The sequence below is a fragment of the Mustela nigripes genome, chromosome 11, assembly GCF_022355385.1.
Source record: "Mustela nigripes isolate SB6536 chromosome 11, MUSNIG.SB6536, whole genome shotgun sequence".
NCBI classification, from domain to species: domain Eukaryota; kingdom Metazoa; phylum Chordata; class Mammalia; order Carnivora; family Mustelidae; genus Mustela; species Mustela nigripes.
Genome location: NC_081567.1, coordinates 5,479,089 through 5,500,554, shown reverse-complemented (window position 1 = coordinate 5,500,554; position 21,466 = coordinate 5,479,089). Strand labels below are relative to the sequence as shown.

The window sequence follows — 21,466 nt, the reverse complement described above, 5'->3', positions numbered from 1 at the left end:
GCCTAGCAATCGAGCCCCTATCCCGGGAATCACCACTGACAGAGCAGGGAGTTGTCCTGCAGTGAGTAGGATGGGGTTGGGGATGGGCCAGGAAACTGCTGCTTTTCACCCCACAGAACAAGGCACACCCCACTCCATCTGATTGATAACCAAGCACCTATATTGTTGTAAACTGTTTTTGTAGGTTTTTTGAAGCACGAGAACATTTTCACAAGATTGATGGGGCCTGGGCACCAACCATGATGGAGAAACTTACTGGCTCCCCATTTTCAGACTCTCTTGGCAAACATCTGCCCCAAAGACATTAGCCTTCCCCTGTCCCTGACTCAACCTGAGGCAAGTGAATTTATGTGCCGATTTGGATAGAAAAGACGGAGAAGGGGTGCAGTTTGAGGGGAAAGAGCAGAATAAACATTTAAACAAACAGACTGAGCAGAATAAACATTTAAACGTTTAGAACTTGGACTATCCAATCCACCTTATATTTATTCTTTAAAAATTAAAAAAAAGGACAGTGCTGATAAAGCAGTCCTGAGAGCTCACAGGGCGTGTCCAAAGGTGACAGTTTGGTGAATGCAGATAGAATCTGAAGGTCCTTCTGAGAGGTGTTCTGGAACTTTCTTTGCATCTCATAGGCTAACAGGTTGATCAGGACGACTAAGGGGGCAAAAGAAGAAAAATAATTACAAATTCGTGAGTCAAAATTCTTTGTTCTATTTCTATTCTAGAGGAACGATCTTTCTTTCTTTCTTTCTTTCTTTCTTTCTTTCTTTCTTTCTTTCTTCCTTTCCTAAAGCAAGAACTTTTGCCACAAATACATGTGTGAGCAAATGCTATAAAGTCCCCCAGCTGAACAAATTGCCAGGTCTGTACATGCAGCTGCCTTGACTGCAGGTGGAGCATCTTGTTTAATTAGATAAAGATTAGGTAAGTGAGAACAGAGGGGCAAGAAATGTCTCTGCAAATTGCCTTTCTTGCATAGGCCCGCATCCTACTATAGTTTGCCTTTTAGCTACATTCACACCAGACATAAGATGCCACTGGCTCAGGAGTGTGAGATTAGAGAGGTGAGACCATAGCTTTTCTTATCCTGCCCAGTCCACACTGTGAGGTTGGAGTTCCCTAGAGATGAGGCTAGGCCCATCTTTAGCAAGGTCTGTACCCTAAGACCAAGGCCAATGTCTACACTGTAGATGACTCAGTGCAGCAGGGGAAGGAAAGACTTAATGGATCCCAAGTGTTGGGTTTCTGGATGCTGGGTGTTCATTCTCTGTCCTGGGACATGTTTAAGATATGTAGACTTGCATGTGTAGGAAAACACACTGCACCAAACACTCATCATCACCACCGCCCTAGAAGGGAGAATAGGGAGGAATCAAGATTCTAAACATGAGACTCTCTATACAGAAGAGCCGATGATGTAAGTTCCAGTCCAAGCCCAAACGCAGGAGATGTCTTCCACCTGGAAGAAAGTCAGGCAATAGAGTTGCCTCTTATAGAGGTTTTTTGTGCTATGCTGACCTTCAACTGATTAGATGAAGCCCACCAACATTAGGGAGGGCCAGCTGCTTTATTCAGTCTACTGATTCAAATTCTAATCTCATCCAAAAACACCATAGACACACCCCCAAATAATTTTTGACCAAATATATGAGCCCCCCATTGACCCAATGAAGTAGAGACAACATGAACCATCACAGGTGAATCACACCCCTGGCGTCTATGCTAAGGGTCTTGTGTGCCAGGGTCCCTGAAGCCACAGCCTTCCCAGGCCCCAGCTGAGCCCTATTGATTTATTTAATAAACACTGACATAGTACTTGGTATGTGCCAGGCACCATTTTACAAATGTAACTCATTTCTTGGTGCAAAAAAATCCCAGAACATGTATCTCAAGAAACCTGAGAGTATGCTTTTGGGATAACCATGGCAGTGAGGGGTGAAGGGAGTATTTTTCATTTTCATTATTATGCCCTAATGGTCTTCTGGAAAGAGGGCGCTGATTCACACTCCCACCCACAGTGTAGGAAAATGCCTACTTCTCATCCTCATTAGTCCTGGGGCATTTCAGTTTCCCACTTTGGCTAATCTGATAGGCGAACAACAGATTTCACTGTGGTTTGTTTTACATGACCTTCATCAAGTATGAGGCTGGGCACATTTCCTGCATTTTTTGGCCATTTGTATTTATTTTTCAGTAAATTGCCCGTTCACATCCTTTGCCCATTTTTCTATTGGGTTATTTTTTTCTAATCGATTTATGTGAACTCTGTAAGACAGGGAAATTGGCCTGTCACATTTGTCTGCTACAGATGTTGCAAATATGTTCTTCCCAGAATTTCATCTCTCTCTTGGCTCTGTTATAGTCTACTCCATCAAACAAAAGTCTCAGATTTTTATGTAGCCAAATTTATTGATTATTTGCTTTCTGAACTCTAGGTTTTGCGTTTTGTCTCACTCATGCTCTCTTCCGTAATTTCTATATCTTTATTGTTTTTAACTTTTTTTTCTGAAACGATCACAGATTCTCAGGAAGTTGCCAATATAATACAGAGAAGTCCCTGTACCCCCATCTAGTTTCCCCTGGTGGTTACAGCTTCCGTAGCTGTTGTATACAACATGAAAACAAGGAAACTGACATTGGTTCATTGCGCGTTGTAGTTCCATGCTGTTTTATCACTTGCATAGGTTTGTGGAGACACCATCACAGTCAAGATAAGGAAGAGTCCATTTCCATAGAGATCTCCCCCATGCTGCCCCTTTATAGTCAGACCAGCCCTCCTTCTCCTACTCTACCACTTCTAGCCCTTGGCAACCATAAATCTACTTTCCATATCTGAGATATTTTTCATTTCAAGGGTTTTATATAAGTGGAATCACAAAATATACAACCATTTAAGACTGGCTGTTTTCATTCATCATTACATACTTGAGATCATCCAAGTTGTTGCCTGTTTCAAGAGTTCATTGCTTTTTACTGCTGTGAAGTATCCCATGGTATGGATGTTCCAGAGTTTATTTAACAATTCACTAATTGGGGTGCCTGGGTGGCTCAGTAGGTTAAAGCCTCTGCCTTTGGCTCCGGTCGGGATCCCAGGGTCCTCAGATTGAGACCCCTATCGGGCTCTGTGCTCAGTGGGGAGGCTGCTTCCTTCTCTCTCTGTCTGCCTTTTCGCCTACTTGTGATCTCTGTCTGTCAAATAAATAAGTAAAATCTTTAAAAACAAACAAAAAAAAACAGTTCGCTAATTGCAGGGCACCTTATTTTTTTCCAGTTTTTTGGCTTTTACAAATAACATTTCTATGAACAATTGGTCTTTTCCCTTCTCTGAGACAGGTACCCAAGATGTATAATTGCTGGTCCATATGATAAGTGAATGCTTAATTTTTTAAAGAAATCACCAAATTATTTTCTTGCACAGATAATTTTTTAAAAATTCATTCTGTTGACCTCTGTCTTTTAATTGGTGTATTTAGACTAATTATATTACATTTAATTATTATTGTTAGGGCTTAAGTCTGTCATTTTATTTTTTGTTTTCTGTTCCTTCTGTTTCTCATTTCTTGTTTTCTTTTTTGTGCCTTCCTGTGAATTACCTGAACATTGTTGAGAGTTCCATTTTGATTTATAAGTAATGTTTTAGAATTTATCTCTTTGTGTCTTTGGTTACTTTAGTTATCTCATTAAACATGCATAGTAGATCATAGTCTAGTGTCAGCATCTAACCAGTTTGAATAAAACATAAAAACCTTACTTCTGTTTACATCTCGTTACACTCTCCCATTTATAATATAATTGTCTTAAATATTTCCTCTACATATTTTGTGTATTTCATCAAATAGTGTTAGGGTTTTTGCTTAACCATCAGATATAATTTAGAAAACTTGAGAACAAAAGGAAAGTCTATTGCGTTTACCCGTATTTTCACTCTTTCTATTGTTTCATCTTCCTTTCTGGTATTCCAAGATTCCTGCTTTTATCATTTTATTTCTATTTTGAGAACTTCCCAGGATGAGAACTGAAAAATGAGATAGTCATCTTTTTAGGGTAGATCAGGTGGTGACAAATGCTCTTTGTTTTCCTTCATCTGAGAGGAGGTTCATTTCTTCTTCATTCCTCTTCATTCCTGAAGGATATTTTTATTTGAGATAGAATTCTGGATTGGTTTTTCTTTTCTTTAAGCTTTCAAAAAATATTGTGCTGCTTCCTTCTGGACTCCATAGTTTCTGATGAGAAAATTTTGTATTTCTAACTATGTTTCTCATATAAGTAAGGTGTTTTCTCTCGCTGTGTTTAAGATTTTTTTCTTTCTGTTTAGGTTACAGAAATTTGAACATGATGTATCTTAGCATGGATTTCTTTAGGTTTATCCTGTTTGGAGTTTACTCAGCTCCTTGCATCTGTGGGTTTATGTCTTTTGCCAAATTTAGGGAGTTTTCAGCCATTATTTCTCTGAATAATTTTTAGCCCCACCCTCTTTCTCCTCTCCTTCCAGGACTCCTTCCAGACCTTGTGTTATCACCCCAAGAGCCCTGAAGCTCTCATTTTTTGTCATTATTGTTTTTAGTCTATTTTCTCTCTGCTGTTCAGACTGGGTCATCTCTATTGTTCTCTCATCAAGTTCACTGATTCTTTCCTCTGTCCCATCATTCTGCCATTAAACCCATTCATCGAGCTTTTATATTGGTTATCTCATTTTTCAGTTCCAAAATTTCCATATAGTTTTTCTTTATTCCTTCTCTCTTTGCAGGAACTTTCTACTTCTACATGCTAAGATGTTCTGCATTTTCTTTTGTTTCAAACATGTTCATTATTTCTTGTGGAAGTATTTTTATGACGGCTCCTTTAAAATCCCTGTCAGATCATTCTAATATCTATGCAACTTCAGTGTTGGTTTCTCAGTGTTGGTTGATCGCCTCATCTCATTCAAGTTAAGATACTCCTGGATTTTGGTATGATGAATCATTTTTCTACTGAAAACTGGATGTTTCTGCCATTATGTTTTGAGAATCTGGATCTTACTTCAATCTCCTATTTTACCAGGACTCCTGTGACATTGGTCTGGCAGGAGAAGGAGGGGGGCACCCCTTACTCCTAGGTGGGGGTAGAAGTGCAGGCTTCCTTGTAGGCCTCACCTGATACTTCCCCAACAAAGAGGAGCAGGGGACCTTGTTACTTACCACTAGATGGGGCTTACTCCCAGGCTCCACACAGAGTGTCCACCAAATTCACAAAGGGAGGGGGTCTCATTACCACCACAGGAATGAGATTTGTGGCTCCCCACTAAGGCATTTTCTGCCACCACTTCAGCAAAGAGGGGGTAGGTTGGTGTGCCTCATTACAACCTGGAAAGGGTGAAGGTCTAGGCTCCTCACTCAGCCTGTGCTGGCAGGGGTGCGGGTGGGACCTCTGTTTTCAGTGGTTTTAGATGCTTGCAGGAGTATGGAGGTAATTCATTGTCTAAAGTTGCCTGCTTTGCTAGACTGCCTCTTTCCTGATCCTTTGGTCAGAGAGAGCAGATTCTTCTTACGGCTTTTTTTGTCTGCACTTGTTAGCATTTCTAGGTTGCCAGCTTCTCTAATATTCAGTCTGAGATATATAAAGTGTATACACACACACACACACACACACACACACACATACACACACCAAATTTTAAGGAACCCAGTGCCATGTCATTTCTTGGGTCCTAAACTCCCTGGCCTGTCTGTCTTTTCTCCAGCTTTCAGAGACGTCTTATGTTTGTTTTGCATATAATGTCCAGGGATGTTAGTTGTACTTAACAGGCAGAATAGAGAAAAATATCTATTCCACCATTTCAGGAGCAATGGCCTTCTTTTTCAGTTAATACATTCGAACCTCTGACCCATCTAAAATTCATTTTCACATAAAGAGTGATGTAGGGGATCCCAACTTCATTTTTTCCAGACTGTTCTAAGTTATCTTAATACCACTTATTGGATAATCCCACATTCCCTCACTGATCTGAAATGCCATATATCTTTCCACACACAAGCAGGGCTTTTTCTGAATATACTCTGCCTCATTGGCCTGTGTGCTTCCTTAGCGCCAGAGGCTTATCTGTCATTGCACCAAATGCAGGTCCTCTATGCTGGGACTTGCCGCCTCCTTGCTCTTCATTCAGCCCACCTCTGACCCTAAGAGCCCACCTCTGCCGACCCTCTCCCCACTCTCAGAAAGTCACTGTGATATAAAGCCAAATAAATGGCTCTCTCTCTTCTGGAGGCCAGGAGTCCAAAACCAAGATGTTCCAGGTCTGGTTCCTCCTCGGGGTCTCAGAGGGAGCCTCTGCTCCATGCTTCTCAGCCAGCTGCTGATATGCTGGCAGTCCTTGGCACTGCTCGGTTTGTAGATGCACTTCTGCAGCTTCCATCATCACATGGCTGTCTTTCTTCTGAGCATCTCTGTGTCTGCGCTTCTCTTAAGATTGATAAGGACCTCAGTCATATTGGATGAAGGGCCTCCTACTCTATTAGGACCTTGTCTTAAATAATCATATATGCAGTGCTATTTCCAAATAAGGCTACATTCTGAGGATTGGGGAAGGACACGAATTTCGAGGAAATGCTATTATCTCTGTACAGCCCCCAGCAGGATGCCTTGTCAAGATGTCCCCACAGCACGTCCAACATCCACCCGCCTTCCCCTTCTCCTCAGTGCACAGCAGGAGCTCCAACCTCCCAGCTCAATCAGGGCCTCTCTCTGCCCCTGGGTGGGGGTCACTCTGCACACCAGAAACCCACCAACCCATCTCCCCTATTCTGCTCACACCCCACCAACCCCCACGTGGGCTCTTCTTGGATGTGCAAGAGAAATGGCCCGTTGAGGGCTCACTCATTGTAGGAATTTCTCCGTCTGGAGTGTACACAGGGTGGGCAAGTGGGCACCAGCCGAGGACGCAATCAAGGGGTCCTCTGTCAGAGCAGACAGGGTCCCCAGCACTCAGAAGTCCTGCATGGTAGAGGCAGACATCTGTGAGAATATTTTTCCACTTGCCACCTTGTTCAAAATCCACAAAATCAAAATCATCAGAGTTGCTACTTCGTGTTGAGAACCAATTCAATGTCAGTCATGTCACATAGACTATTCTAATCCTCAGGAAAGCTCTGTGATGGACACCCTGCTCCCATCAAACAAAAGGGGAAACAGTTCCAGAAGGGGTCAAGTAACCTCCCAGGGTCACATGTGAGAAAAATGCAGACAGAGATTTGAAGGAGCTCTGTCTGGCTCCTCCACCCACCTCTGGGCGCCTCTGGGGCTCTCACAACCTGGCTGTTCTGCTGGGTTCACCCTGTAGTACTTATTGGGCACAAAGCCCTGGGTTGGACCTTAAGATAAGTCCCCGGAAATGACCTTCATCTTCAGCCAAGGAGAACCGAGAAGCATTGGGTACAATCTGTCCAATCAGCATGAGTGAAAAGGGGCATCTCACCACAATGTTACTTTAATGGAGATCAAAGTCTCAATGTTCTTTCTCCTTAAATTCAGAGAGTTTGCATTTAAGCTCTTTCAAGCACGCCCTCTTTTTTTTTTTTTTTTTTTTTAACAGAATCATTGGTACCAGATAGAGGCCCTGCTGGCAACTTTCCAACCATCATCCGCCAATGATGGTGTTTCCATGAAGCACATCTCCATCTTCACTCTCAGGGAGCAAGATGCCCCCAACGCCAGCTAGCCCACCCCATCACTTCTTCCCTGTGGCCAGGCCCTTCTGGGTCTCAGTGATGACCATGAGTCTTGGTGGCTCAGAGGTAGGCTTGGGTATCAGACTCCAGTGTTCAAATCCCCGCTCTGCCACCTACCAGCTGGTGACCTTGGGCAGGCAAGAAACTTAAGTTCTCCGAGCTCCCATTTCATCATTGGCACGTCCTCTGCAGGGTCGGTCTCGATCAGCTACAATGGCTCACGTGACGTGTTTAGCACAGTGTCCAGCCCATGGAACATTCCTCATAAATGCAAACTGTCAGTATTGCCTTCATGGCTAGGACAAGTGCTGTTAATCAGGCGGGACCGTGATCACATGCTGGTCTGACATACATGAGCCTAGACATACATACCAAGCTAGAACCAGAGATGTCAGTCACAGTTTAGACCAGTGACACTCTGAGGAATGGGGTATTGATTACTGGCTTGTGTCCACTAACAGCAGCTCTCCATTTGTGCCGTATCCATGCCCACCTGCGCCTGCTGGCACCTTTCCACAGCCCTGGGAGGAGGCTGGAGAGGCAGCTGTCAGTCATTAGGCAGACAAGCCACAGAGAGGACTTCCCCAGGTCACACATGTGTGCAGGGCAGATGTGGGCGCCAGCCAACCTGGCCCGGGTTCCACCCCTCTGAGCTCTGACATTGGGTTTTTCTGCCTTCTAGCCTCTCACACCTGCATGGGAAGACTCTGGGACCCTCTCTGTGGATGGCTTCACCATACCTCCTTAATTTGGGGTCCCAGTGTTTCCTGGGGAGACCTTGGGGAGGTTCAGGGGGCTTTTTAAAAACTGTTTTTACTTTTGTCAACTATCACTCAATTCTGTGAAAACCCCTTTTTTAGCTGGGGATGGTGAGGCGGCACGGGGCACGCGAGAGGGGAGCTGTACATATCTTGCCGTATTACCAGTGACCTTCAGCAGAGGACAAGGCTCACCAGTGTGCCCAGCCCCCCTTGGGCCTGAAGCAGTCCCACACTTTAGGCCTTTTCCCATCCATGTCATCTGTCCATGCAGCTGAGGGCACGAAGGACTGCCAGCCATGGGGGAGCTCCAGGCCTCCCTCCTGGATTTGGAGCACATGATGGATGGATTTGGATGTGTGCTCAAATCACAATCACCCAAAACAATTGATAACTTTTCCCTTTCATCAAACTGTAATGTGCACCCACAATGGGTTGTATGCCTTAAAGACACAGCTGAAATGAACCTACCCGTTCCCTGCCCTCATGGAGAGACAGACGACAAACCCCAGGCAAGTAATTGAGAAGACGTTGGGTGTGAGGTATGCGTGCAGGGTATTACAACAAGATGACATCATGGAAAGTGCCCCGATGCCCACTTCAGATGGGCTATCACGAACGCTCAACATTTAGAGGGCAGCCACGCTGCAAAGGGAACATTTGAAGGATCCAAGCATGTGAATTTCAGGGAGATGAACATTTCAGGTGGGGAGAAGAACCCATGCAAAGGTCCTGAGGCAGGAATGAGTTTGCCATGCTGAGAAAACAGAGGAGGACCAGAGCTGCTGAATTGTTGAGACCAGGGCAGAGAGGATTCTGCAAGGTATGGTTACAAACCCATCTCCAGCAGATGAAGCCAGGGTCTGAGATTATGCTCTGCCACTTTGCATTTGAGGCACTTTAGATAAGCCCCTTAGCCACCAAGCCTCATGTAGCCCAAAAAGGGCATGCCCTGTGTGGACACCAATCACATGTTGCTGTCACCCCGCATCAGGACTCTCCAGAGCCCCACACTGTTGCAGACATCTTGGTCAGTTGATAAGAATGGGACACACCAAGTCCTTGAGACCCAGATGCACTTCTGCATGTCATCTTCTGCAGGGACCACTACACACAATCTCTTCTCCATTCTCTAGACCCTGTGGCCAGCTCATGGGTGACCCCAGCCTGACCTCTCTATCTCCTACCATCACCATGATAAGGGAAGCTGCCCTCGTCTAAGCTGCCATTCGTAGCTTGATTGTTTTATGGCGCATTTCTGTTACCTCTGTTCTCTAGCAAGGCTGGCAGATGAGACCTTCTGTCTCAATCAGATATCCTGGTTAATGGAGCATTACATCTATACCTTACATGGATCTCCCATTCTCAGAGAATTATAAAACAATAAAATGCATTTGGCACTAAAACCTCAGTGACCATAATTTAATCTGGCTCTGATAAACACAGAGTCTCACCAGGACTTTTTTTTTGCCTGAGAGTCACAATTATGAGTATCGGTTTCTATTTGTACCATAAATGTGCAAATCTGTAGGTTAATAGACATTTCTGGTAGGGGAAAATGCTGTATCGACCATCTCTTATGATCTACACCCTTTGCCAACCCGGAGAAGTTGCACATACAGATGAGGACGGTTTCCTCCCTCCCACAAAAGCCTGTCTTAACGATGATGTACATTACTCTATTTACTTGCCCTCATTCCCGCCAAAGTTTGCATTCCCGGTGTACGGCAGATGTTTGCAGAACAACCAAATATCTCTGCCCTCCACTCAAGCAAGATCTTCAGCCATGTGCCTTTCCTCCAGGAAGCTGGATGATGCTTGAGAATCAACAATCTGCTCGTGGGTCCTTCTGCCCTTGCCAGTCCACGAACTAATACAAATTTACTCCACCAGTCCCTGGTAATTAGACTCCTCAGAATTGATATGTCAGATGAATACGGCAAAGTTTAAAAGAAGCCCGAATTAATCTCACAGAGGAAAAGGGGCATGAGGCACTCTGAGACACTATTAATGTCAGGAGGATGCGGTAAATTTTATTTTTATCATTCCATGTGGATTGATGTTCTCATTACCTATCACACTCGCATATGATAAAAAGCAAATGCACAAGTGCCTGTTTTCCATAGAGGCGATCTTATACACTGTATTGAGGATGCGATCATTATACTTACACATTTTATAGTAATGTTTTCTTAACAGCCAAAAGCACTTTCATTTAATATTAATAAAACAGATGTTTGGTTGAAAGTGGCTGGAAACCACATGGCGTTCGCAGGTTCGCGAATGACAGTGCCTCCCACGGCATCTCTCCGCCCAGAGGCCCCGCCTCCCCACGGAATCTGGGGCGGCCTGCTTCAAACCAACCCCGCTATCTTTCCTCACACCCCCCAAATGAGGGTAAATCAGGGAGAGTAGAAATTCCGTTATCATTAGCCAAGGTCCAAAAGACAAGGAGGCGCTGGAAAATGGACAACGCGTTCCTTCTGCCATTTCTGTATCCTCAGCCCCTTTACCCACACCAACTGTAATTTTTAATGGAATTTAGAAGCAGGCACCTGGACACGTGGCTTTGGCACCCAAGTCAATCCTGATAAAGCTCAAGGGGTGGTGGAAAGGACAACACTTCCGCACAGAGCCAGCGAACGGCAAACACACAGGAGCCCCTTGCAAACTGTTGTTGGGGCTGCGTGACAGCATCTTAGCCCAGCTATGCGCCTGGCCACTCTCCTTCTCATCATAATAACAAAAGCAGCTGGTTGGTAAGTTTCCCCTTGGCAACCTCTTGCTCGGATAGAAGATTTTTGAAATGTGTGGGGATGTTTTCTCTGTAATATTCCGGAAGATCCAACACTTGGCTTGTCCCAGATGACATGCCCTATAAAGAAAAGTGAAAACCCCGCACCGGTGATGCGGCGCCCGGGCTGGCCTCCTTGCCTTCCAGGCAGACAAAGGCTTTACCAGGAATGCCTCCTGCGCATGCCAGGGAAGGAGAGCAAAACTAGCCCAGTGAAGCTTAGGACATGGAACCTGGTGAATCTATTTGCTGGCAGAGCTACCTTCCTGGCAATACACACAAGCAGAGCAATGGTGGGGTGGAAAGGTTGGACACTGTCGGGCTTTGAGGGATAAGATGCCTGCAGTCCTGATCAAAACAGGGGTCCTGGAGCACCCCCGGGAGTGGCCCTGCGGGCATGCCAAACTGATGGATGCTTCACTGTGTTCACAAGAAGCCGGGCTGAAGTCTGATTTCAGCTCAGGGCTAAACCCATCTGAACGCATTGCACCACACAAAAACCTCTAATCCACAGGGATGCCAAGCCCTCCGGTCTGTTACCCAGATAACCTGGCCTTGGATGGACACATTATTTGGAAGTCGATTGTTTCATTTGACACCTGATGCAAGACATGCATTTGGTGGGTGCCTGGGTGGCTCAGTGGGTTAAGCTGCTGCCTTCGGCTCAGGTCATGATCTCAGGGTCCTGGGATCGAGCCCCGCATCGGGCTTTCTGCTCAGCAGGGAGTCTGCTTCCTCCTCTCTCTCTCTGCCTGCCTCTCTGCCTACTTGTGATCTCTGTCTGTCAAATAAATAAATAAAATCTTTAAAAAAAAAAAAAAGACATGCATTTGGTAATTTTTTAATGAATGACAGAACAAGCGAGTTAACAGATAGAGGAACGCCGGTTTCCTCAGGGGTGATGAGTTAGCGCTCCCAGCAAAATACGTGTGTGTATCAAACTGCCTTTGAGAAGCCTTTATGTGAGCCAGAGAGAACTAGGACAAATGTCGCCCCAGCAGGGATTCATGGCCACGTACACAGGCGCTGTTGGGAGCTTGGCGTCATTTCCCAGAAGACCCAGCTTCGCACCCCCCACAGGACAGTTCTGTGTCCCTGGCGGCACCCATACGGATGGAGCCGTGGGCTGGCTGGTGTCCCGTGCCTGTGGCCCTGAGCAATCAGTCTATATGCCAGAATCCACTCTGCCCAGCCTCTGGAACGAACTCACTTCCCACCTCAAGCTGGGGCCCACGGTCTGTGCATTTACATCAGTATCTTCCTGTCCTGCCACCCACCCCTCTTACAGATTATGCCAAGCGGGATGATTAAAGTCTAGAATTTTAAATAACTATGTGAGGCCATGGCAAGACAGAACTGGCCGTTTGAAATCCCGGCAGCTGTAAGCTTCATTTGCCCCAGGAATCGATCGCTACTCCAAGCCCCAGGCACTGGGCGCCCATCCACACCGAGCACAAGCACAGAGCCTGCAAGGCTGTGAGCTCCTCCCCTGGCTCCTGGACAGGAGGGTATGCGGGTGGTGCCAGGAAGCCCAGGGCATTTCAAGGGAATGGTGGAAAATTAAGCTTGCTAGCAAAAGGTAAGAACGTCTTGCCAGATGAATAATAAAATGGTCTTCAATAATCCATCAGTTTATACTTAAAATTCTAAAATGTGATAAAATGTGCACATAGACAATGGTCACTCTATGTTCCAAGGGAATCTAAGTAGTCAGGAGTGAGCCTCCCTAGACCCTCACCACCTTGGCCATAGGAGCACCAGCCCCACCTGGACCCCACTTCCCTCCTGGGCTACCCCCTCCCATGTCCGCTCATACCCTACCGTTCTGCACACTCTTTTCCCCGGGCTGCTGTAACAGCACCGCCAGCTGGAAGGTGTCACACAACTGAAATGCAGTCTGTCACCAGCCAGGAGGCCCAAAGTCCAATCCCCCGGTGTCAGTGGGGCTGCTTCCTTCCGGAAGCTGAGGAACAATCTGGTCCAGGCCTCTCTTCTCTCCTCTGGGGGCTTCCAGTGGTCCTTGTAGCCTCCTTGTTCCCCACTCTGGTCCCCTTGTCACATGGCCTCCCTCCCTGTGTGGTCACCCCATATCCAGGGTGACCTCAACTCAAGATCTTTGCCTTAATTCCATCTGCAAAACCCCCATTTCCAAGTGAAGTCACGTTCATGGGCATGAAGGACTAGAAGGACTAGGACTTGGACATATATCTAGGGAGGCAGCTATTCCCCCTCCCCCCATGATGTTCAGAAGCACCGGGAGCGTCAAGGTTGCCAGCCAGAGTTGCTGAACCTGGTGTTGATTCTGACGCTTCTCCATCCGCACAGCCCATGCGACCAGCACTCCTCTTGCCTGGAGCCCCTTCCCTCGGCCTCCAAGACCCCCATTCTTCCCGTGACTCTCCTCCTGCCTCCCCCCACCTCTCCCACAGGCTTCCTCATCCAGCGGAGTCTCCCCATCATCCTCGTTCAGGTCAGAAATTGTGGTGGTGGCATTGGCTCCTCTCCCTCTTATGCATCTGATCCAATAGCATGTCCTGTGGGCCCTCATCTCTCTCATGTGCTGTATGAGCCTCCCGACTAGTGTCCCTCTTTCTGTCTCACCTAAATCCATTCTCACGAGCAGCCAGCATGACCCTGTGAAAACATGTCAGCTCAAGCCCCAATGCATGGAGGCTCCTTCTAGTTCTCAACTACACACACCATAACCCTACCCCAGGGCCTTTTCACCTGCTGTTGTCTCCCTGGAATGGTCTTTCCCTGGATACCCAAAGGGCTCCCTCCCTTACTTTCTCCAAGTCTTTGTTCCAACATTTTTTTCTCGATAGGACCCCCTGGCCCATCCTATGAAGATTAGCAACTGCGCCTAGCCCTCCTGATCTTCAATGTCCTTCACTCAAACATACCACCCGGCCCTCAGGGCAAGGGTCTTTGTGTTCAACCCCATGGATCCCAATACCTAGAGGAGGCACTCAGCAAGTTTTTGTCGAATAAATGAAGTAAGAATAGAATGCCATAAAAACAAAATGCTTTCATTGTAAAGTATATCATACATCATAAGGTGATATTTGTATATAATCTTTACATATAGTTCAAAGAATACACACCCACATACCCAGTACCCAGCTTAAAATAAAAATATGGCTGTTCGTTTGAGTCCATTGCCCTGAATCACAGCCCCCTCACAACCCCCAAAGGTAATCACTATCCTTCATTTGCATGAGTCATTCCTTTGCCTTTCTTTAATGTTCTCCACATACGTATGTCTCCCTAAATACATATAACACATATTCGGCAACTACGTGATAGATATGATAAACATTGCCAATTCACATGTCTTAAAAATATGTAAAAGTGCTGACATTTGTAGTCTCCAAATTAAGGGTGAGGTTCAATTTCCTTCACCTTCTTTTCCGTATTTCCCAAGCTTTTATAACAAATATATATTGCTTTTGCTACCCGCAAACAAGGAGATAGACGACCATGGATACCTCAACTATTTCATTGTTGAAACAGAAGCATGCTTGTTTGTAAGACAAATAAATCTTGTTTCTGCTTTTAGACTTACCCTCAAAAAGTGTTCAGATCTGTTTAATGTGGTGGAGATGCAACTAATGCTGAAATGAATCTTAAACCCGATGCTGAAATGAATCTTAAACCCGATGCTGAAATGAATCTTAAACCCGATGTGCCTTGAGTGGCTCTCTGGGGAGCTGCAGTGAAGCAGGTGCTTCCAGTGTAGCTCTGGCCTCGGCTCTGGGAGCAGCACCTGGCGTCCAGGAATGAATGGCTCCTCCTTCCATGATAGTGAGTCGATGAGCATCCTGAGTGGTGACTTGTCTCTTCTATTATTAAGGACACCAACAGTCCTATATTTTTTGTCTTTTGCCTCTGTCTCCCGGGGCAAGACACTGTGTGGGGAGGGGGGCTGGGAGCTACACCAGGCCTCCCACTCTGCCCACCTTCACCTTGACGTGACCTTGGCTGAGTGGCCTCAGAGCCCCAGCATCCTTCTGTGTAGCAGGCAAAGGGCACTTGGAGGAATATCTGTTCTCTACATTTCTACCTCTTACCTTTTTCCTTAGTTTTATTTTTCTTTCCTCAAGGTCACTGAGCCAAACTACCTGGACCTCCACTCTGGCTGTGGGCAGGCTTTCTTTCTCCATGCCTCTGCTTACCCATCTGTGAAATGGAAATGACACAGAAGGCCAATGCGGACGACTGGAGGGAGAACCCAGAGCAGAAGGTGCTCACCGCAAGCTCTCGGTAGATATGGGCGACATTCCTTGTGCGTTTTATTCCCTTGACTGTTTTGAGTTAGACATTCTGTTTCTAGTTATTTTAATGGTTGCTCTTACATTTTTTTAAAAAATATTTAATTTATTTATTTAACAAAGAGAGAGATCACAAGTAGGCAGAGAAAAAGGCGGGGTGGGGGAACCAGGCTGCCCGCTGTGCAGAGAGCCCAATGTGGGGCTCAATCCCAGGAACCTGAGACCATGACCTGAGCCAAAGGCAGAGGCTTAACCCACTGAGCCACCCAGGTGCCCTGCTCTTACTTTTTTTTAATGTGGATAATCTAAAAAATCTAAAATCTAAAATTTTTTTAATCTAAAAAAACCTGAAGTTAATTCGTGTTTCCTGTATCATGAAAGGTTGCCCTGAATCATCAGAATTTGGGACGCATTTCAAAGCACTTTACACATCCTTATGGACCTCCCCTACTTTTCGCAATGTATTTTACTTTTATCTTGTTTTTATTTTGAAAGGTTTATTTATTTATGAGACAGAGTGGGGAGAGAGGGAGGGAAGCAGACTCCCCGCTGAGCACGGAGCCCCACACAGGGGTCAATCCCGTGACCCCCCAGACCATGACCCGAGCCAAAACCAAGACTCCAATGCCCAACTGACTGAGCCACCCAGGCGCCCCACTTTCAACTTGCTTTAAAAAAATCTTTAACATTAGGCTTTTGTTACTACATTAAATATTTATTCGGTAGTGAAGAGGCTTTTGGATTTTCTCTGGGGGCCTTCCCTGCATTAGCAGCCTCACTACAAGCCTCAGGCCCCACTGGTCTGCCTACCCGTCACCGTCCCGACTCTTCACACCCATGCACCCATAAGCACACGCCTGTGTACACAAGTGCACACAGCTAGTGGGGGTTGAACTCCACCATTGCACAATGATTCTGCAAGACAGTAACTACGGGGCGCGGGGGGCAGGTAAGGGGTATGTCAGAACTCTGTACTATCCTCACAGCCTTTCTGTGAGCTTCAAGTGAATTTAACATGAAAAGGCTTTTAAAATCATTTGGGGACTTTTAAAAAATATCTATATTCCCGGGTTCAGGGCAGACCTGTGGAATCAGAGTCTCTCTGGGGGTGGGACCGTGGGAGCTCCAGATTTTTCAGACCCTACAAATGCAAGGGTGAGGACCTTCACAGATGAACTTGGCAGGGGACACAGTTTAGCTCTGAATGGTCAGATACAGATTCCCTCTGTCCCTCTGGCTGTTCTTCCAGGGCACACATGTCCTGCTCCACGCACAGTCCCAGGGTGGCACCATTCCCTGCCCCCACACAGGCTCTGCATGGAGCCCCCACACTCCACTCCCTCACCCTCTCTCCTGGTAGGGTTGAAGGTGATGGGTAAATCCTTCCTTGGGCCAGTCTTACCTGGGGATCCAGGAAGGACAGGCACTGGGCCAGGAGCGGAGCCAAAGTGGGCAGAGTATGGCACTTGGAGGCAGGCTGGAGGCTGCTTGCTTGAGGAAGCTGCATTTTTAGCAAAGGCTGCTTCCATTGCACAGAAGCTGGGCACCACAGTTTGCTCACCCATAGAGCCAATCAGGGCTGAATGCATGGGCCATTCCTTCTATGAGGACAGAAATGTTCCATATCTGCTTTCCCCAGTATGGTAGCCACGAGTCACCATGGCTCTTGAGGACTTGAAGGTGGCTAATATGACTGAGGAACTGAATCTTAGCTTTTGTTTAATTTTACCCTAAATAGCTGCATATGGCCGGTGGATGGTCACAAAGCACTAAGCCCCACTCCCCCACTCCCCATCCCGTGCTGGGCACAAACAGCAAGCTGACTTTTCACATTTACGTCCAGGATGGGGCTGCTCAAGTCATGGCTGAGCAGCCCCAGCTCTGAGATCAGGCCTCATCCCACCCAGGTTCCCGGAACTCTCAGACGGGCGGAGCCAGGCCAGAGCAGACAGGGGCCACCAGGGCAGGCCTCCTCCCAGCTATGGGACAGACCTCGGCCCTCCATTCCTGGGCAACAGAGTGGCCTACCGTGCCCTCCCCACTGGCTTCATCTGGCCCCAGATGGGAGCCCCATGACGGGCCCCAAGGGTGTTCGCACCCCTGGGTGCAATGGCCATCTGGAATTTTCTGAATCCTCTAAAGTGGCAACAAAGAGACCAGGAAGGCAGCAGTGGAATCTTTAACTCCGGCTGGAAACCAGGAGAGTAGAGAGACACCCCCACCTTCCTTCTGTGAGACCTTGGTGGGAGGACATTCATGCCATCTTCGGTACAGAGCCTGTGGTCTGGAGAGGACTGTCTGAGAGGCACCAGTAACCCCCACAGTGTCTTAGAGCAGACCTGAGGTAGGATTCAAGGCAAAATAGTTTTTTGGAAGGTGACCCCAAGACCTGGGAAGCGCCAAGAGAAGCAAGGCAGTTGTTTTAGACTGAATTGTGTCGGCACAAAATTCTTAGGTTGCCATTCTAACCTGTAGTGTGTGACTGTATTTGAAGATTGGGACTTTGGGGAGGTAATTAAGGTTAAATGAGTTCATAAGGGGGGACCCTGATTGAATAGGACTGGTGTCCTTATAAGAAGAGGGAGAGGGGCACCTGGGTGGCTCAGTCAGTTAAATGTCTGACTCTTGATCTGAGCTCAGGTCTTGATCTCAAGGTGGTGAGTACAAGCCTCACATTAAGTAGGCACCCAGCATGGAGCCTACTTTAAAAAAGAAGAGGAAGTGGGGCCCCTGGATGGCTCAGTGGGTTAAAGCCTCTGCCTTCGGCTCAGGTCATGATCCCAGGGTCCTGGGATCTGAGCCCCGCATCGGGCTCTCTGCTCAGCGGGGAGCCTGCTTCCTTTCCTCTCTCTGCCTGCCTCTCTGCCTGCTTGTGATCTCTGTCTGTCAAATAAATAAATAAAATCTTTAAAAAAAAAAAAAAAAGAAGAGGAAGAAAAAAAAAGAGAGGAAGACACACCAGAGCACTTGTTTGGTTGCTCTCTGTCACTCTGTCTCTATCTCCGTCTCTCTCTGGCTATGAGCAAGAAGGTGGTCTTCTGCAAGCCAGGAGAAGAGCTCTCACCAGGAAGCAACCCTGCAGATGCCTTCATCTTGGACTTTTGGCCTCTAGAACAATGAGATAATAAATTTCTGTTGCTTAAGCCACCCAGTTTGTCATTTTTTTGTCCCAGCAGCATTCACAGACTAAAACAGGAGGGAAGGCAGCTAATAAAGGGTTGATTGTCAAGCCACAAGCCAACATTTCCTCTGCCCTAAATCACCCAGGGCCTGGTACCAGGCAGCTAGTGACCACCCTGTGGCTCAGAGCCCACTCACATTGCTCAAACCAGCCAGTCCTACACTCTGTCCTCTGCCTCCCCCTGCCTCCCCCTGCCTCGCCCTGCCTAGCCCTGCCTCACCTGGAGAACCCAATGTACCTCTCCCCACCCCACCTGGCCTGCCTGGTTGTGTGCCTCTCAGTTCCTGGAAAACTGTAACATGAAACTTTTCTTTTCATGACCTTCTCTTCCTCACCTTGTCACTCAGTCACCTTCATGATTTAAGACATAATTACAGATCCCAGACCCAGGAGAAGGTGAAGTCACGGAAGATGAGAAAGAAGAGATAGGCTGTTCAGAAAAGAGGTAAGTCTGCACCTGCTGGAAAGGTAGAGCCTATGGGGATCCATCCAGGGTCCCGAGCCGACGCTGCTGTGCACAGCGTCGAGGGGACTGAGGGAGGTGGTCACGGAGGGCCCGGACTTAGCAGTTGCAGGGAGCAGACTGAGCGGCTGGGCTCTGACCAGGAGCCCAGAAACAGGGCTGCACTGAGAGAAGAAGGGAGGTCAAGGGAGTGTATATAAGATGGGGAAGCTCACGCACATTTGTAGGCTCCGGGAAAGGGTCTGGGCGGGCGGGCCAGGTGGTGTGCATGTCCCCTTGGGCGCCTTCCCACACAGGGTGTGGGGATGCTTCCCAGAAGACCATCAATAAATGATTAAATATCGACATCGATCCACAGACCTGAGGCCCATTTTATTTCTGACTCATGTCTTTCCTAGTGGTTCCTCTGAATGGATGCTGAGAAGGTGACCCCTGGGACCTAATAAAAACAGCAGACTCCCCACACCTGCAAAATGCTTTCCCAATGAGCTTGTCCTGCTGGTGGCTCTTCCTGCCCTGGCCATGGCCCATGGGATCCCCGATCACCGGACTGCTCCCCATTTGCAAAGAAGGGGGTTGGAAGGACATCCTATGAGTGTGGGGCAGTGGCCTCTCCTCCTAGCTGCCCTGATGCTGGCTTGTGTGGGAGCTTGCACGGTGCAGGGAGACAGGTGGACAAGGACTAGGCTGGACAGACGGACAGTCTGTTACAGCCAGAGCCCCTTGCCTCCCAGAAAACAGAGGCAGGCCCTCTCTTAACAAGAGACTTTTTTATTTTTTTCCCCCGGAGGAGCATCTCTTCGAGAAGATTTCTCTTCAAAAGACAGAAGCACGTCTGAGACGTTCTCTTCCCTTGGTGCTACAAGGCCATAAATTTTCCTCGCCAGTCCCCACTCCTACCCCATGAGTTATAGCAGCTTCTCGGTCATTTATTATTCATCATTATTACGGTGACATGTTCAGCCGTCTAATTCACTGTCTCTAAGCGCTGACTTCATCTCGTTCCTTAAATGCTCGCCCGGCTGGAATTTCTTCTGACAAACTCCTGGCCCCGCTCTGGCATTATCTTTCCCCAAACAGGCATGATCATTTAGAACTTTATTGGAGATCTCGTAAAAGAGCCTTTCAGAAACAATCAGGGCTTCGATGTATCACTGATCACTTAGCACTTAAGGAGGGAGGACACACAAGGACGGCATGAACCTGCCCCGTCTCCTCGTCTCGCGGCGCCACGGAGGAAGTTCAAGGTGCCAGCACCACAGTCTCTCCAGAGTCAGGGGAGGCATCAGATACGTCCTCTGGCTCACGAGGTATGCCCTGACTGCCACAGCCGTGGAGCACCTGAGAAGGGTAGAGGAGGAGCTAAGACTGTGGATTCCCTGGGGGAGCCAGAGGCTGTGGGCTCGCTGGGAGGGGCAGTGAGTCCTCAGACCCCCGCATCACTCCTGCTGGGGCCCCTAGGACCCCCACCCAGGTCCTACCCACATGCTGCCTCCTGCTCCCTGCCCAGAGGGACCTCTGCTGTAGACCCTGACCTTCACTCCCTCAAAACTTGTCTGCCCTATTTTTGTGCCTTTTAGGGACCTGCTTCTACTCGCTGATCTAATCAATGCTGCCGGATAGGACATTCTGCGGTGACAGAGATATTTGCTATCCGCCCTGTCCAATAGGCGGCCACCTGGCCCTACGTGGCTGCTGAGGGCTTGATATGTGGCTCATGCAACTGACAACTGCATTTTTTAATCTTAATTTAATATTAAGTTAAAAGTCAATAGCCACACGTGGCCAGCGGTGACCAATTGGAAGGGCAGGTCGGGCAGGTCTAATGAGGGGCTCATCTGTTCCTGTGGCATGTCGACTCTCCTAGAAAACAGTCATAATTAAAGACTTTATTTATTTATTTGAGAGAAAGAGAGGAGAGGGGGCACAAGTAGGGGGAGGGGCAGAGGGAGAAGCAGCTCCCCCTGGAGCAGGGAGCCTGATGTGGGGCTCTGATCCCAGGCCCCTGGAATCATGACCTGAGCCAAAGGCAGACGCTTAACAAATTGAGACACCCAGTGCCCGAAAACAGTCATAGTTCACACCAAGTTCCCGACAGGGGCGAGGCAGGATGTGCGGTGTGCTCTACTCATCACCCCCTTTCCTTTTCATGGCAACCACAGTAGATGGGTGTCCTTAGACACTATCTTGCAGACAATAAGCCTGAAGCTTGGGGAAGGTAAGTCACATTACTGAGAAGAGTTTCCAATTCCGGCAGGCCAGAGTGGAGGCTAGGAGAAAGAGGGTAGGCTTT

The 21,466-nt window shown here is 47.5% G+C and overlaps 1 long non-coding RNA gene across 1 annotated transcript; it reads left to right on the top strand.

Moving 5' to 3' along the window:
• The first annotated feature begins 15,529 nt into the window (after window positions 1-15,529).
• On the top strand, window positions 15,530-20,002 carry LOC132027292 (uncharacterized). The gene is made up of 3 exons (XR_009407118.1): window positions 15,530-15,543; window positions 19,058-19,155; window positions 19,964-20,002. It is a non-coding gene; the product is annotated as an uncharacterized LOC132027292 (long non-coding RNA).
• Window positions 20,003-21,466: the final 1,464 nt, after the last annotated feature.